Source organism: Hordeum vulgare, chromosome 2H (genome assembly GCF_904849725.1).
Source record: "Hordeum vulgare subsp. vulgare chromosome 2H, MorexV3_pseudomolecules_assembly, whole genome shotgun sequence".
NCBI lineage: Eukaryota > Viridiplantae > Streptophyta > Magnoliopsida > Poales > Poaceae > Hordeum > Hordeum vulgare.
Window position 1 is genome coordinate 379,725,558 of NC_058519.1, and position 15,481 is coordinate 379,741,038.

The 15,481-nt window shown below is 45.5% G+C and overlaps 2 pseudogenes; both read right to left on the bottom strand.

Annotated features, from left to right (window-relative positions):
• Window positions 1-5,243: 5,243 nt before the first annotated feature.
• On the bottom strand, window positions 5,244-8,088 carry LOC123430531 (annotated as a pseudogene).
• A 6,164-nt stretch (window positions 8,089-14,252) lies between these two features.
• Window positions 14,253-15,267, bottom strand: LOC123427423 (annotated as a pseudogene).
• Window positions 15,268-15,481: the final 214 nt, after the last annotated feature.

The following is a 15,481-nucleotide window of genomic DNA, read 5'->3' on the forward strand; positions in this document are numbered from 1 at the left end:
GAAGAAAAATTATAAGATAGACTAGAATTTGTCCTACCTTGTCTTATACTCTAAGTTAATCATTGTACTTATGTATATATGCCCATGAGACGAGTTAGTTGTATAAAACCATCATATTTAGGGCTTCCTCTGCAGAAAATCACTTGGTACCTAATCATTTGCAAAATGCACGGCACATACAGTAAACTTTTTGCAAAAAGCAACGATCGCTCGTTTTGTAGCTCCTGAGGGCGTTTCCGACAGGTGGGAACCAAAATTGGCGACGTGGCGTAACGGCCTGGCACACGATGTTGGTAGGGCGTTTCCGACAAACCAATGCGGTAGGCGCAGTCTGAGTGTTCGATTGCACCAACTCTCTCTCTCTCTCTCTCTCTCTCTCTCTCTCTCTCTCTCTCTCTCTCTCTCTCTCTCTCTCTCTCTCTCTCTCTCTCTCTCTCTCTTTCTCCCTCCTTCGTGTTCCCACTCGTGGCGACGACCGACGGAGGCGTTGCTGATGCTAGGTGTGGCATTGATGGAGACCCGTCGGAGTTCTGTGGTAGCTCAAATCCATCTTAGCCGCGGCTTCCTCCGCAACGCTTGGCGGCAAACACATCATTTGAATCCGCGCCGACGCATGCGTTCGTCCGAGCGGTGAAGGAGATCCGACGGGCAGCCAGAAATGGGCATCCCCCTTCGGCGGTGTCTCGTAAGTAATGCATACCTTCTCCTTTTCTTCCCCGATTGGGATTCTAGGGTTAGGATTAGGTTTCCAGGTCTGGTGTTCTTGGGTTAGGGATGATGCTTTCTCTAAATATGAGTACATATATAATTGTGTACTGAATATGTGTTAACTCTATGGTAACTTTTGTCTGAATATGTCTCAATATTCAATAAATTGAAGTGTTAACTTATGTGCTAATTGAACTTTTGTCTAAATATTCAGTAAACTAAAGTGGTAACTTTACTGAAGCTTTGAGCTGAACTAGTTACTGGACATTTAACTACATTTTTAACTAACTATAAATTTTAAATTATTTGTTTACTAAATATTTGAGTGTAACTTTGATTGAAGTTTGAATGATGAAGTTTCGAAAGTCAGATTTCATTTCTTTGACAGAGATAACTTGGAAAGAAATTAAGTTTGTCAGACATAACTTTCTGGAATCTAGTTGCACTTGTAGAGCTAGAAGGCTATTCTTGTGGAGATTATAAGTATTATGTCAGAGATCCAAGTGTTGAGGTGTCAGGAATGGAAGAGTTAACAAATGATGAGAAGGTGGAGGAGATGCTCGATGAGCTAGGTTTTAAAGGAGAAAATGTGGTCAATATTACAGTAATTAGAAGTGATGCTCCAACACTAGCTAATTTGAATAGAGGTACTCTGTATGAAGAGCAGATTCCTTTGTCTGAAATAGGTGTGCCACTTGTGTATGATATAGATACATCTAGAGCTATTTTCCCTAGTCCAGTGAAGGCACAACTACAACCAGTCCAGGTCATGCGCACACATGATAGCATTGAACCAGAATTTGTAGTGGATAATTGTGAGGAGAGGCATGAGTATTTCATGGATATTCACCAAGAGCAAGAGCAGATAGAGCAAAGGATGGAGGATAATAGGAATAAACATACCGAGAAGCTCATAAGCAATAAGAAAAGAAAAGAGAAATACAAAGCAGCTAAAAGGAAACTTCCAGAGCCGCTTGCTGAAGATTCTAGTCATAGTGATGCTGACAGTGAGATTCTAGCAGATGAGGACATAATTGCTAGGCTAGAGGCAATGAAGAGGCATATAGGTGATCCACTAAACCATTTTTAAGGTGACACTGATGTTGAAGAGCTATATGAACCAGATGACGAGGAGGGAGTTGATGAAGTAACGCAGCACGAGGCAATAGTGAATGGCAGCATAGGAGGAAGCAGTACATGAGGCAGTCAAAGAAAGGGGCCAACAACCAGATCTCATGCAAGTTTAGATCAAATTATAGAAGTGGACTGGTACCCTTCCTCTGATGAGGAGAGCAACCGAGGTGGGTTAAGCCAAGAAGACAATGATGGGGCTCAGCCAACAGTTTTTAAGATTCCAGGTGGTAGGAAGAGTAGGGCAAAGAAGAAGAAACCAAGGCTTTGGTATGATGAGAAGAGGGAGAACCCACAAGATCAATTTGTGAAGAAACTTTGTTTCCTAGATGTGAACCAATTAAGGAGGGCACTTCTAACATTCCACACCTCACAAAACAAAAACCATTCCTTTCATAGGAACTGTTCTGATAGGGTAATTGCATTTTGCACTAGTGAAGATTGTCCTTTTTTCATTGCAGCCTCTCAGATTGCACATGAGAAGACATTTTGTATAAAGAAAATGAACTTGTACCACAATTGTGCTGCAGTAGGAGAGAGCATCAAAGTAACTGCCAAGTGGTTGGCACATGAGTGTGAGCAACAGTTGATGACATACATTAACACACGAGTCCACTCCATAGTTGAGAATTTGAAGCACAAACATGGCATAGAAGTGCCCATTCACATGGCCTATAGAGCAAGGAAAGTAGCTAAGAGTGTGGTCCAAGGAGATCAAAAGGCATAGTACACAAGGCTAAGGGACTAACTCCAAGCTGTACTGGATACCAATCCAGGAAGTAGATGCATTGTTACAACAAAGCATTTGAAGGCACATCCTAGCAAGAATCCTAGATGCTTGCAAAGAGGATTTCTTAAATGGTTACAGACCTTTCATAGGTACTTATGTGCTAATTGCTACTAATAAACTATTTATGTAAATGTGCATTCCTTTCTTTCTAATGTGCTATGTGTTGTTGTAGGTGTTGATGGGTGTTTTATAAAGATGACCACAGGACAACAAATCTTGGCTGCAACTCGAAGAGATGGTAATAACAACATTTTTTAATTGCATTTGCAATTGTTGACAAAGAAATATTGCAAGCTGGTCCTAGTTTTTAAAACAACTCAAGTATGCCACCGATGGTGAGTGTGGGAAGTATGGCTACTACACTATCATATCTGATAGATAAAAGGTAACACCAAAATCTTATGCTCTACAATGAAAATGCTTATTTGTGTCAAAAAGTGCCTTGTTAGTTAAAATTTAGTTGTTTGAAATAGGTTCTTCTTAAAACCATAAATCAAATATTTCCAAACTGCCCACAAAGATTTTGCCTTAGAAATATTTATCAGAACTTTCAAACTGTTAGCTTTAGAGGTGAAGAGTTAAATACATGGATCAGGCTAGCTATTCATATACTGAGCATGGATATGATGTAGCAATGGATGACATGAAAAGGGAGTGTGAGGAAGCTTGGAAATGGCTTAGTAAGATTCCAAAACATACATGGGATAGACATGCCATGGACAAAAAATGTAAAACTCACTTTGTTGTCAACAATACGAGTGAAGTATTTAGCAACATGATACTTGATGTTAGAGGCAAGCCAATTAAAACTATGGTTTATGGGACCAAAACTAAGTTGCTAGTTAAGTTCAATGACAATAGGACAAATACTGAGACAGGCAAGTGGCAGATATGCCCAACATATGCTGAAAAACTAGAAGAAGCACAATATCATTATAGATATTGTCAATCTATCAAAGCTGGACCTGATCTATACCAAGTTACAAGTGGTGAAAGTGCATATGCAATAAATTTGCAAGCACACACATGTGGTTTTAGGAAATGGGACATGCCACGGGTTCCTTACAATCATTCAATTTCTGCAATTAACAAGGCAAAATTACACTCACAAGATTTTGTCCAAGATTTCTTCAAGAAACCCATGTACCAAGCATCCTACAGTGCAATAGTTTACCATGTGTGTGGGCCTGATCTATGGCCAAAGAGTGGTACCCCTCACATAGAGCTACCAGTTTTCAAAGAAAAGCCAGGAAAGAAACAAACTAATAGGAGGAAGAGTAAGTTTGAGAAGTCAACTCCTAAAGATATTTCTAAGATGGGCACAATCACTTGTAGCAATTGCAACCTCACTCGGCATAGGTACACTAGCTGCCACAAGACTCTTAAGCCACCTTTGGCAATGAAAAGGAACCAACATGAAGTAACTTTGTCACTTTTTGTAAAAAAAATTATGCAAAATTCCAATATTTTAATCTATCTATGTTGTAATTCCAAGAAAATAGAAGAGTTGATGCATCAAGGGCACCAACTAGAGCTACACCAGCAGTAGAAAGGACAGCTCCATCAACTCCTCCTGCACATAGGGCACCAACTAGAGCTACAACAGCAGCAAGCAGAGCTCCATCAGCTCCTCCTGCACAGAGGGCACCAACTAAAGCTACAACAACAACAAGCAGAGCTCCATCAGCTCCTCTTGCACAAAGGGCACCAACTAGAGCTACAATAACAGCAAGCAAAGCTCCATAAGCTATCCTGCTCCAAGGGTACAAAAAAGAGGTACAACAACAACAAGGACAACTCCATCAGCTCCTCCTGCTCCAAGGGCACCAACTAAATCTCCATCAGCTCCTCCTACATCCAGGAGAGCTCCCAGGGCAGCTACTACTGGTGCACCTTGTGCTCGGCCCAGTTCCTCTACTTCTGTTGGGCCAAGTACCTATATTATTGCAGCAGCTGCTAGGAAAAACTTCTTGCCTCCAAAACTTGCAGGTAATGGAAGAGTCGGAAAACCATCTTTTAAGATGGTTGAGTCGTTCAATTGTTCTAAGGGAAGAATGTAAGTTTATGGGGATCTGGTGATGGTCAAAACATTAGTAAGTATGTTGCCTATGTTGGCACAATACTGTTTGGCCCTGGTATGTTGCCTATGTTGGCTATCTAAGACTTTGTTGTAAGTTACCTAAGTATGTTGTGTTGAAGAGTTTGATGCATGAGTGATGGTTGTTATGATGATTCGTTATCTATTGTTGATGATGATGGTTGTTATAATGATTGCTTCTCTATTATTGATGATGATGGTTGTTCTAATTTCTCATTCCTCACACGACATTCCTCACAAAACCTAAAATGCAAAAACCATTCCTCACACAACATTAATCACAAACCATAACATAAATGGAATAACACATCAAAGTGACCATAATTGACACGACTTAACACATCAAATAGTTCAAGGACATAATATAGTACTTAAGCTGTCATCAAACAACTTAGGTCACACTTTACAAGCCATAGTTCAAGGACATAATATAAACTTAGTACTTAGGATTCATAGGGTACACACTACAGTCCATGGAGTACACAAGATAATGACCAACAAGGTAAGAACCTCTAATTATTCTTCATCACAAATACCCCTTATCTCCTTGAGCCTTCTCTTGTGGTTTTCACCAACTTTCTTCATGTCTACAATGGAGCACTCATGAGTATTATTATATCTGACCAACTTCTAATTATCTTTCATCAGCTTAGCAATGATGCAATCTAGGTTACTCTTCTCAATGCACAACTTCTCCTTCTCTTTCTTCAAGTCAGCAAAGTAAAACTTCAAAGTCCTACTATCAGACCTCATCTTTTCCTTCTCTTTAAGATGACTGAACTTCAAATTCCTGATGACATTGCCTTGAGCAACATGAATCGAAAGTGCGTTATATCGACTAGAGGGGGGGGGGGGTGAATAGGCGATTTTTATAAATTCGTCACCGAGGAAATTCCTTGTGAGGAAAGTCCTCAGTCACGAACTACGTGCAGTGAAATAAGTACTCAGGAAAGTGTGCAAAACAAAAATAGCATAGTCTTCAAAGTGAAATGAAACATTTGGTTTGCACAAGTACCGTGATCAGGATAGGCAAGTGAAGAACAAGTTAAGTGAATAATTTGGGGTGAGGAATTTGAGAAAGTCTTCAGTCAAATTCTTCAAACAGTACCGATCAAAGTCATCAACATACAACTGAGGAAATGAAAGGGTTGAGAAGTTAGAACGAGGTGCTCGATGAAGAGAATGGTTTGATGACCCAGTTCCAACTGTTGTGACAGTCGTATGTCTGGTTTGGAGTGGCTTGGTATTTAAACCAAAGGACACATACTCCAAGGACACATAGTCCTTACCGTATTCTCCTTGAGCTAAGGACACACAGTCCTCGCCCAACACTCGTGGTAAGTCCTTAGGGCAGACTTCCAAACCCTCACAAACTTGGTCACCCGGTGATCTACAATTCACTGTTGGATGCTCTAGACCATGACGCCTAACCTTCTGGAGGATGCACAATCCTCAAAGGTAAAAATCATCGGTTCCACACATGAACAATCTCTTCAGTGATGCTCAGTCACTTTGGGTGTTTTGGGTGTTTGGGGTTATTCCTCATTGATTATTTTTTCTCAAAGTTTTCGAAGAATGGGTTTCTCTCAAGTGGCAAGTGTGAGTTTCTCTCGTGGAGCAGTCAACCAACTAGTGGTTATGGGTGGCGACTATTTATAGCCGGGGAGCAATCCCAACATGATTTGATATAAATGCCTTGATGATATGACCGTTATGTGGATAAGGTTAGGGACAACTGGTGCGGGGCGTAGCAATAGTTGGAACGTTTCAACTTTGGAAGTCCTCATGTCACTCATGTTCCTCAGTGGTAGGTAATTCGCACTCGTGAAAACCTAACTCCTCAGTTAGAGCAAATTCCTGAGAGACCAAAAGATCTTCGTATCTGTTCATTGAAGAATTTGACTAAGCTGTACAAGATTTCCAAAGGCTTAACTCGAAGGATTGGGTAGGTGTAGGCTTTGAGATGAGCATCAGTTGGAAACTTTTCCTTAGTTTTACCTCGACCCCCTTTAACAGTACGGCGGTCCTGTGACACAAAATACAGGAAATAAAACTATGAAAACAAAAGTCTTCACCCTTCAAATTCCTCGCATCAATTTCTTCACGAACACACCAATTTCCTTACTTTCAAAGTCTTCAAGGAATTACCAAAGTCTTCAGTCGAAGATATACATTTTTAGGGGTCGATATTTTTTGAATAAATCAAACTCCTCAGCGACTTATAGAGCCTGTGTACACTCACAAAAACATTAGCCTCTTAACCTACAAGTCTTCAGTACACAAAAATCACTAAGGGGCACTAGATGCACTTACATGAATGAACTTCAACTGGTCAACAACAACCTTCAATTTAGTGATCTCAGCATCCTTTACAACCAGTTGTTCATTTAGATTTACTCCATTGCTCTTATCCACATGGATAGTATTGTTATCCTCACCAATGTTGGTATGTGGATGCGGAAGCTTATCCTGGAAATCCAGTAGGCTGTTCACATCTTCAACAAGCTTCTCATAAGTCACCTGCAACTCATTTTTCAGTTCTGTCAAATTGTGGACAGTAGCTGAATGTTCCAGGCACGCAATCCTATTGCAATGTTGGCCTCCTCATACATAAGCCAGAGTTTGTGAAGAGCATTATGCAGATGATCTAGCCACTCCTCATCTAGCCATTACCGTACTCCATAATTACCATCTCCCTGCATTAAATATTCACATAAATATTCAGTTCTTTTCAAAATTAACAGTTAAATTAAAGATTCAGATAACTGTTTACTGAAAGGTTGAGATGATAGTTAAATATTGAGATAACAGTTACATATTCAGTTCATTTAACAGTTAAATTAACCATTGAGTTAAATATTCAGTGCAATTGCTAGTTAAGGGTTAAATCAAAGGTATAGTTAACAGAAAAAACCAGAACATGAACTATAAACAGTGATTATGAACATTGAAAGTGCCTAGTTAACCGTAGAACAAATTGTAAATACTGGAAAGAAGAGCTACAACTGAAAAACAACATTACAAATTTGCAACTTACTTCAATGCCACAAGAAATGCACCTACTCCCAATGCTAATCCCTTCGAATGCAACATACTTCTTCCTTGGTTTGCCATGCTCGCACATCACCTTATCATCATCACCTGAGAAGTTTGGGTCATCTATGGTAGCTCGGATCTGGTCCAAAACGAAAGAACGAGTTCAAATGGACCAAAAGTACCACAAACCCTAAATCCCAAATGCCAAGATCGAAACCCTAAATTTGCGAGAACCGAGTGCACTGACTGACACAGGGGAGTCAAAGGAGGATATGTACTGCATCGTCGATGACTCGCTGCTATCGCTGTCATCCCACAACACCATAGGCGCTAGGTGGCGGCGAGAAGAGCAGGGAGGAAAGGAGTAGGAGGGAACTCGCAATCACTAGAGAGAAGAGAGATTGCGGGGGTCGAGTTGGTCTGTGTGTCCGACGCGAGCCGACCGCGTCGGTTTGTTGGAGATGCCCTAACGGCGCCGTCTGCTAGGCTGGTACACAACGTCATTAATTTTGGGTCCCACTTGTCGGAAAAACCCTCAAGAGCTGCAAAATGAGTGATTAGTTCTTTTTTCCAAAAAGTTTACTGAATATGTGGTACGTTTTGCAAATGATTTGGGACAACATGGTTTTCTGAAGAGGAAACCCGAAATGTGGTGGTTTAATGCAATGTGCTCCCATGAGGCTCAGGTAATACAACAACTATTCCACCAATCCCTCTACTACCTTCTACATGGTATCTGCCGCAAGTTCCTAGACCTACCGAGCGTCCGCCGCTTCCTCCCTGTGCATCGCCCCCGGGGCGGTCGGCCTCCATGATCGCCGTCGGGGGCGACGCAACCCGTACCCACGGTTCGTCCACCGGTCATGTTGATCGGCTGCCGTAGCGAGTCTTTTTCCTAATCTCCTGATCCGGGTTTTTTCTCTCTTCGGTCGATCATTTTGATCGGCATTCTTCTTCTTGGGTTTCCGATCTAAGATCAGATTGCATCGCCCCCCGTCGTCGTCGACACTTGCGCGCCTCTACTTTGACCACGACATGATCCCGACCGATTCTTCGACCCGATGGCCTTGCACACCATATCGTCCCATCACAACCGTTATCCACGCGACTGCCCGCCCGTCACCGCCAACGGCGCGACCCCATCCACTTCTATGATGTGGCGGACTCACGCGACACGACGACACGTCCCAACCGTCGTTCGCGTGTCCGCTAGTCCGCTGCCCTAAGCCGGCCGTCGCTACTAATGGCGCGACTGAAAGGACCACGATGTCGCCTAGAGGGGGGGTGAATAGGCGTTTTAAAAACTTCTACGGATTTGGCTTTATCCTAATGCGGAAATAAACTAAGAGGATACTTTTGAAGCACAAATCCTAAATATACTAGGCTCAACTACATGCACCAACAACTTGTTCTACTAAGAAGAGCAAAACAAGATTACTCACAAGCACAAGTAAGTTACACAAACTTACTTGAGCAATATCACAAGATATGTAAGTGTATGACACAAGTTAGTAATTCACACTAAACACAAGATATATCAATAGCAGCAGGTGTGAATTGCGAGATATAAAGTGTAGCCCTAAATGATTAATCTTTATAGGGAAATATCCAACACAATACAATGAGGACAACAATATGTGGTGAATGTACGCTCAAGTAACCAAAGTAAACTACAAGTATGAGTTAGGGTTAGGGATAACCGAAGTCACATACACGAGGATGTATCCCGATGTTCACTTCCTTGGAGGGAAGCTAGTCACCATTAGAGAGGTGGATGTTACCACGAAGGCACACCAATGCCACGAAGGCTCGCCCTATTCTTCTTGAGATATCACCATGAAGGCGATTCCCAACCACTAGTGGTAGACCTTGAGGCAGCCTCCAAACCTTCAACAACTTTTTGGGGGACAAATGACAAGTTGATTCCTCACCGAAGCACCGCTACCGCCTAGGAGTCTCCAACCTCCAAGAGTAACAAGATCAAAGGGGAAATACTCAAGACTTGCTCAAACCACAAATTGCTTTGGTCAAAAGAGAAAGAGGAGTGAATGTATGCTTGGATGAAATCTCTCTCAAGAACTCTCAGAAATCTCGTCGACATTTACCACAAGAATGCTCAAATCCCTATCTCTCTCAAATCCCACCAAAAGCAAGTAATGCTATGGAGGGGTGGATTATGAGAGGAACAATGGAGGAGGTCAACAAATAAACCCTAGATCCATGGGATAGTTTTCCCCCAAATGGATTGGAGTTTTGAGGCTTGGGGAAGAGGAGAGAGCTCAAACCAATGGGGAAACCTTAGATCCAAAAGCCCTTGCTCATTGGGGGAAGAAAGGTACCTTATATAGTGCCCCACCAAATCTGCCCGTTATGCATAGGAAAATGTAGCCCAGAACTTCTAGGCTTCCAGGAACTTCTGGGCTCCCTATTGAGGCAGACAATGTAAAATTTCTGGTTAGCCCGGAACTTGCCCCGGAACCTGCCCAGAACTTATGGCCACCAGAACTTCCGGGCTCCCTTTGGGACAGATTTTCGCAAACGTTCTGTTTAGCCGAGAACTTTTCCCGGAACCTTCCCGGAACTTCCGCCCCCCCCCCAATAAACAACCAACATACCAATAGTAAAACATGCGTAACTTTTCCATACGAACTCCGATTTTGATGATCTTGGGCTCGTTTTGTAGCTATTGAAATGCTTCAGGTACTCGCATAGAGAACCATCTAATATCAAATAAAATGGGTGATGCAATCAATGCAAAGGTTTGAGTATAGAATTTGGGGAACCCTTTCTGGCTAATGGTTTGACTTTGTGATTTATGATAGGAGTGGAATTATTTATAGAAGATGTTGACCTGAGCAAGTCCATTACGAAACCCTTTGATCCACTGTTAATAGTGCGGGATCCCTAAAACTCGAGAACCATAAAAGAGCCACACTACATATCTATCAATAATCCATTCTTGAGTGTATATGTTTATTCGGTGATCATCACTTCACACCACTAACGTCAAAGGAACTAATAACTTTGAGTCGAGCCTTTCACTTGAGATTGATGTTATTGTTTCTTCATGTCTCAAGCTAAAGACAAGACATTGATGAAGTCTTCAAGTATCTCTCACATACACAATGTGAAGGCCTTGCTTTGTATTCATCTTCACTTGTCCATCATGTGAACATCCACAAGCTTCAAGCATGTAATCCTTAGGGATGGTTATCTTGAACTTGCCCTTGTCAAGCATGACCATGAACACTTGATGTCATCCTCTCATGGACACTTGGAATCTCTCTCTTGATGCGAGCCCATGAGAATTACCTAACCCTCATAGACATAGACAACACATAGTATGAGTTAGTACACAAAGTGCAATTGACAATTACTTACCATACCACAAGATCCCATGTGGTACATAATTTGCGCTTGTGTGATGACCAACTTTGAGTGAACTCTTTGATCTTCATCTTGGTCAACATTTATCTTTGATCCATGATTAATTTTGATGTCTTGAAGGCCCTATTGATTTCTTGTTATGCTTCATTGCTTTAAGAAATGATTACCAATATCTTAATTCACCATGACCATACCAAGTTTCTCCATGAATCTCATATTGGCTATAACTTGCTTGTCTTCATGATACAACATAGTTTCTTGAGACGCACAATGAGTTCTTCACCTGGATTACTTGCTTCAAGACATAATCATCCATGACTCAACATATGAGCTCATCATGATACTATTTTAACACATATGTAGAATTCTTATCTTTAATTATTCTGTCAGGATCTTGATCCATCATGGTTCAAACCATAATCTAAAGCATGAGAATGTCTGAGATCCTCAATGAAATCCACATGGATCACATCTTTTTCATCACATGGAATTCATCTTGATCGTATCATATTTGATTCAATCATTGAGATAATCCTTGATGCATGCACAACAATATGTATATGACATTCATTTATGATTCATTCGAGATCCTTCTTGCATATTCATGGAATAAACATACTTCAATTCATCCAATAGTTTTCATGTATTGCAAATAGAACATTCCTTCAAATGTATAACTCAATGCAAACATTAGTCCATTAGGATTGTCATCAATTACTAAAACCACACATGGGAACTACATGCACTTTCAGCGACCCCGACCACTTTTGCGACCTTGTGGCCTCGCGCGACACGACAATCCATCCCGACCGTTGTTTGCGCGTGTGTCCGACCGTTGCTCCGTGTCGGTTATCATCGCCCGCGTCCAATCAGGATCCTGCATCACCTACCGTCTCCGCCGCCATTCGCTGTCTGCCTTAGGCTCGCTGTCTGCCTGGCTCGGGCGGCCTTGTCGGTTCGAGCTTTTGTGGCTCGGGTTTGTGGTGTCCCTTGTCGGCTGCCTCGAGCTTTTGTGCTTGGGTGCCCACTGCCTCGGGCACACCATTCCCTGCTAGCCGCCGACCCCTTGGTCTACTCGACCACCCCGGTTCACTGTCCACGACTCTGTCCTCATCACTAAGAAGCGCCTCGACCTCGCGTGCGACCGGATTGATCACCCTTCCGCCGCGAGCGACTCCATCCGGGTCATGTGATTGACCTGATTAGTTGAGTGCATGCGCCTCCGCAGGTCCTGTGAAGGTTGTCCCCGAGTACAGCGCGCCCCTCCACCAATCAAGCAACGGGCCGCCACTGCGTCACCCCATTGGGACGGAACACCCCTGTCGAGTGGTTCTCCCCGTGGTTGCCCTGCCCCGCAAGCGACCGCTACACCGCCCCTTCGGGCTGTAGCACCGCGGCACACGGTCCCTACTGTCGCCCGAGGCTGTTCCCATGTGTACGCTAACCCGTGCACCGCCGCTGTGTTGCCTCTTCAAGTCACAGCGTCACAGCACGTGGTCTATACTGCTGCCCCGAGTTCTTCCTGTCGTTGCCCCGGCCTGTGTGCTAAGGCTTCATTGCCCCTTTGGGCCATAGTGCTATGGCGCGTGGTCCACTCCGCCATCCCCGCATGTTAACTTCCTGTGGTATGCACCACATCGTCTCCCTCACTGTGGGAACGCCATAGTCCAGCTGGCCTTCATCATGTTGTCGGGTTCTTCCTCGCCTACTTCGAGCATCCCCGCCGCGCTCCTAACTAGCCACTGCACCTCAGTCAGGCTACCGCCGCCGCTCTTGTTCGGCTCCGCTACAGCTCGGTCACCCAAGCCGCAGTGCCCGTCCACCCCTTCATCTCCGTCAAGTACCATCTCATCGCCAATGTCGTGTCGTCTTCCCTGAGCACTTCAGCTACTTCGAGCACCGGGGGCGACATCGGCCCCTTGTCGGTTTGCGCCGCAACCGTCGTCGAGTCCTTCTCTCCTAGCCTCCTCGACATGGCATACCAGTTTGTGTAGGTGCTGGAAACACTGACGTGTGCCTTCGTCCCCGATGTGCTCCTAGGTCTGGCAAGCCTGGAGCGACGCATCGCCAACATCGACTTCGTCAGTCTATGGATGACCTGGTGCTGGCAACACCGATGCATGCCTTCATCCACGACGCGTCCCCGGTCTTGGCAAACCTAGTGTGACGCATCTCAACTACTTCTTCTTCCCGACGAACCACTACTTCGACACCACTGCGCCCATCACTAACTCGGCTCCTCCTTGCGCCCGGGCTCCGCGAAGACTTCCTTGAGACCGGCTACCCTGGCTCGACATCGACCACGACGTTCTTCACATGGCTACCTCGACCATGGCTACACCACCCTACTCTCTTGGCTACCTCGACATCGGCAGAAACGGTTACCGCCTTGCTTGAGCATCCTAGTTGGTTTCCACTCTGGCCACAACTTTCGCAATGCATCAAGCATTACGACTACGGGGGGGGGGGGGGGGGGGGGTGACCGTCGGCTTACCTTCAGATTCTTCTACATTCTCACCGTTTGCGTTGCTACTGTTGTGACTACGGGGGGATGTTGAGTATATTGATTAGTTAGGAAATATGAGATAGACTAGGATTTGTCCTACCGTGTCTTGTACTCTAAGTTGATCATTGTACTCCTATATATATGCCCATGAGGCTCAAGCAATACAACAACTATTTCACCAATCCCTCTATTACCTTCTACAATCAGCATGATGGTTGACCTGATGGCATTTACCGAAAAAGGGTTCCCTCCCGCTTTATATTATAAAGCAACCATCATCGAATACATCCAAGAGACCGAACAACGCACACAACCAAGCAAGATACAAAGATGCGAGACACCAACACACCACCCCACTGAGACCAATTGAGACGTGAATCACACACAACGAAGCCAGGCCTCCAAAGTGATGCCTCTAAGAAGGGGTACGCCCAAGGATAGCTGCCACCGCTTGATCCTCGAAGATCAGGTTTTCACCCGGAGCAAGACGACATGAGGGGGAGCGTCGCGATGGAGCCTTCAAGAAGGGTACGACGTCAACGGGCACCGCCACCATTGGTCAGTCAAAGGACTGGGCAAGTGGTGTACCCCGATGCTCACACACCACCATTGCACCCTAACTCCGTCAACCACCTGCAACCACGCCACTCGCGAGGCCATGGTTGCCCACCCACACCTGAGACGCACGCTCCGCCCACAAACGCAGCGCCTCTCTCCGCTAGGGCCGCCGCCTTGCAACCAGACAACCCCGTTACCTACATAAAGGCCCCGGCTTTGGACCAACTGACGGCCCTCGACCGACAGATCCACCCATAGACGCTCCGCTGGGAGAACTGCACAGCCCGCCCATGGCTGAGGAACAAGGGAGAAAAGGGAGAAGACGAATCCAGACCGACACACCCCTTGCCGGTGATAGGTGATGCGACCACATCGAGGCCACCTATCCCTCCAACCGAGCTCCCCGTAGAATACACTACTATGGAGCCGGCATAGCTCTCCGCAAGGCCATCTGCAAACGCTCGCCCGTCAACAAGGGAAACCAATTCGACCCACCGCCGCATCCAAGGTAGCTCACCTGGGAGGTCTTTCCGCACCGAGCGCCGCTGTCTAGACGTAAGGGCCCTACTAGACGAGGGCCGCCCACCTTCACCGCTGCCACGCCGCCCCCTCACCACTACAACATAGCGAGAAGGCCGCCCGCAACCCGCAGTGACAGGGGCGGACCCATACGTGCCGTGCCGTCACCACCCGCTGGCTTGTAGCACCCCGACTGTAGCGCCGCCACCCCCCAGTAGAGCCCGGGTAGGATTTGGCCACCGCAACCAAGGGCGCCCACTCCCAGCGCTGCGTGTCGACCAGATCTAGACGTCGTCACCACGCCTTCCCCCGCTAGCACGCACGCACGCACCAGCTTGCCCCCTATCATGCGCCATCCCACATCGCCACCGCACCTTAACGCTGATGCCCACTGCGTCGCTGCGCCTGATGCTGAGCACCGTGTCCCCGACCAACCACCGTAACCCACGTCGAGGACGCCGCACGGGGTGATGAAAGAGCCCTGACGCCGCCGGCGACGACCAAGCTTCGCCCGACCGCGGCCTCGGGCGACATCGAGGGAGGAGGAGAGTAGGGAGGTAGAGAGGCCTGTCGGCGATGGCTAGGTTTCCCTCATAGTCGCGTGCGGGGCGACGCCAGAGGGAGAGGAGCCAAAGGCCGGTGAGGGCTTCACTTGATGGCCTTTCTATCTTACCATGGCGTCATGTGGAGGATTATGTCGTGGACTCTAGCAGTGGAGCTCATCGCAGCCGACCGGGAGCATTGATTC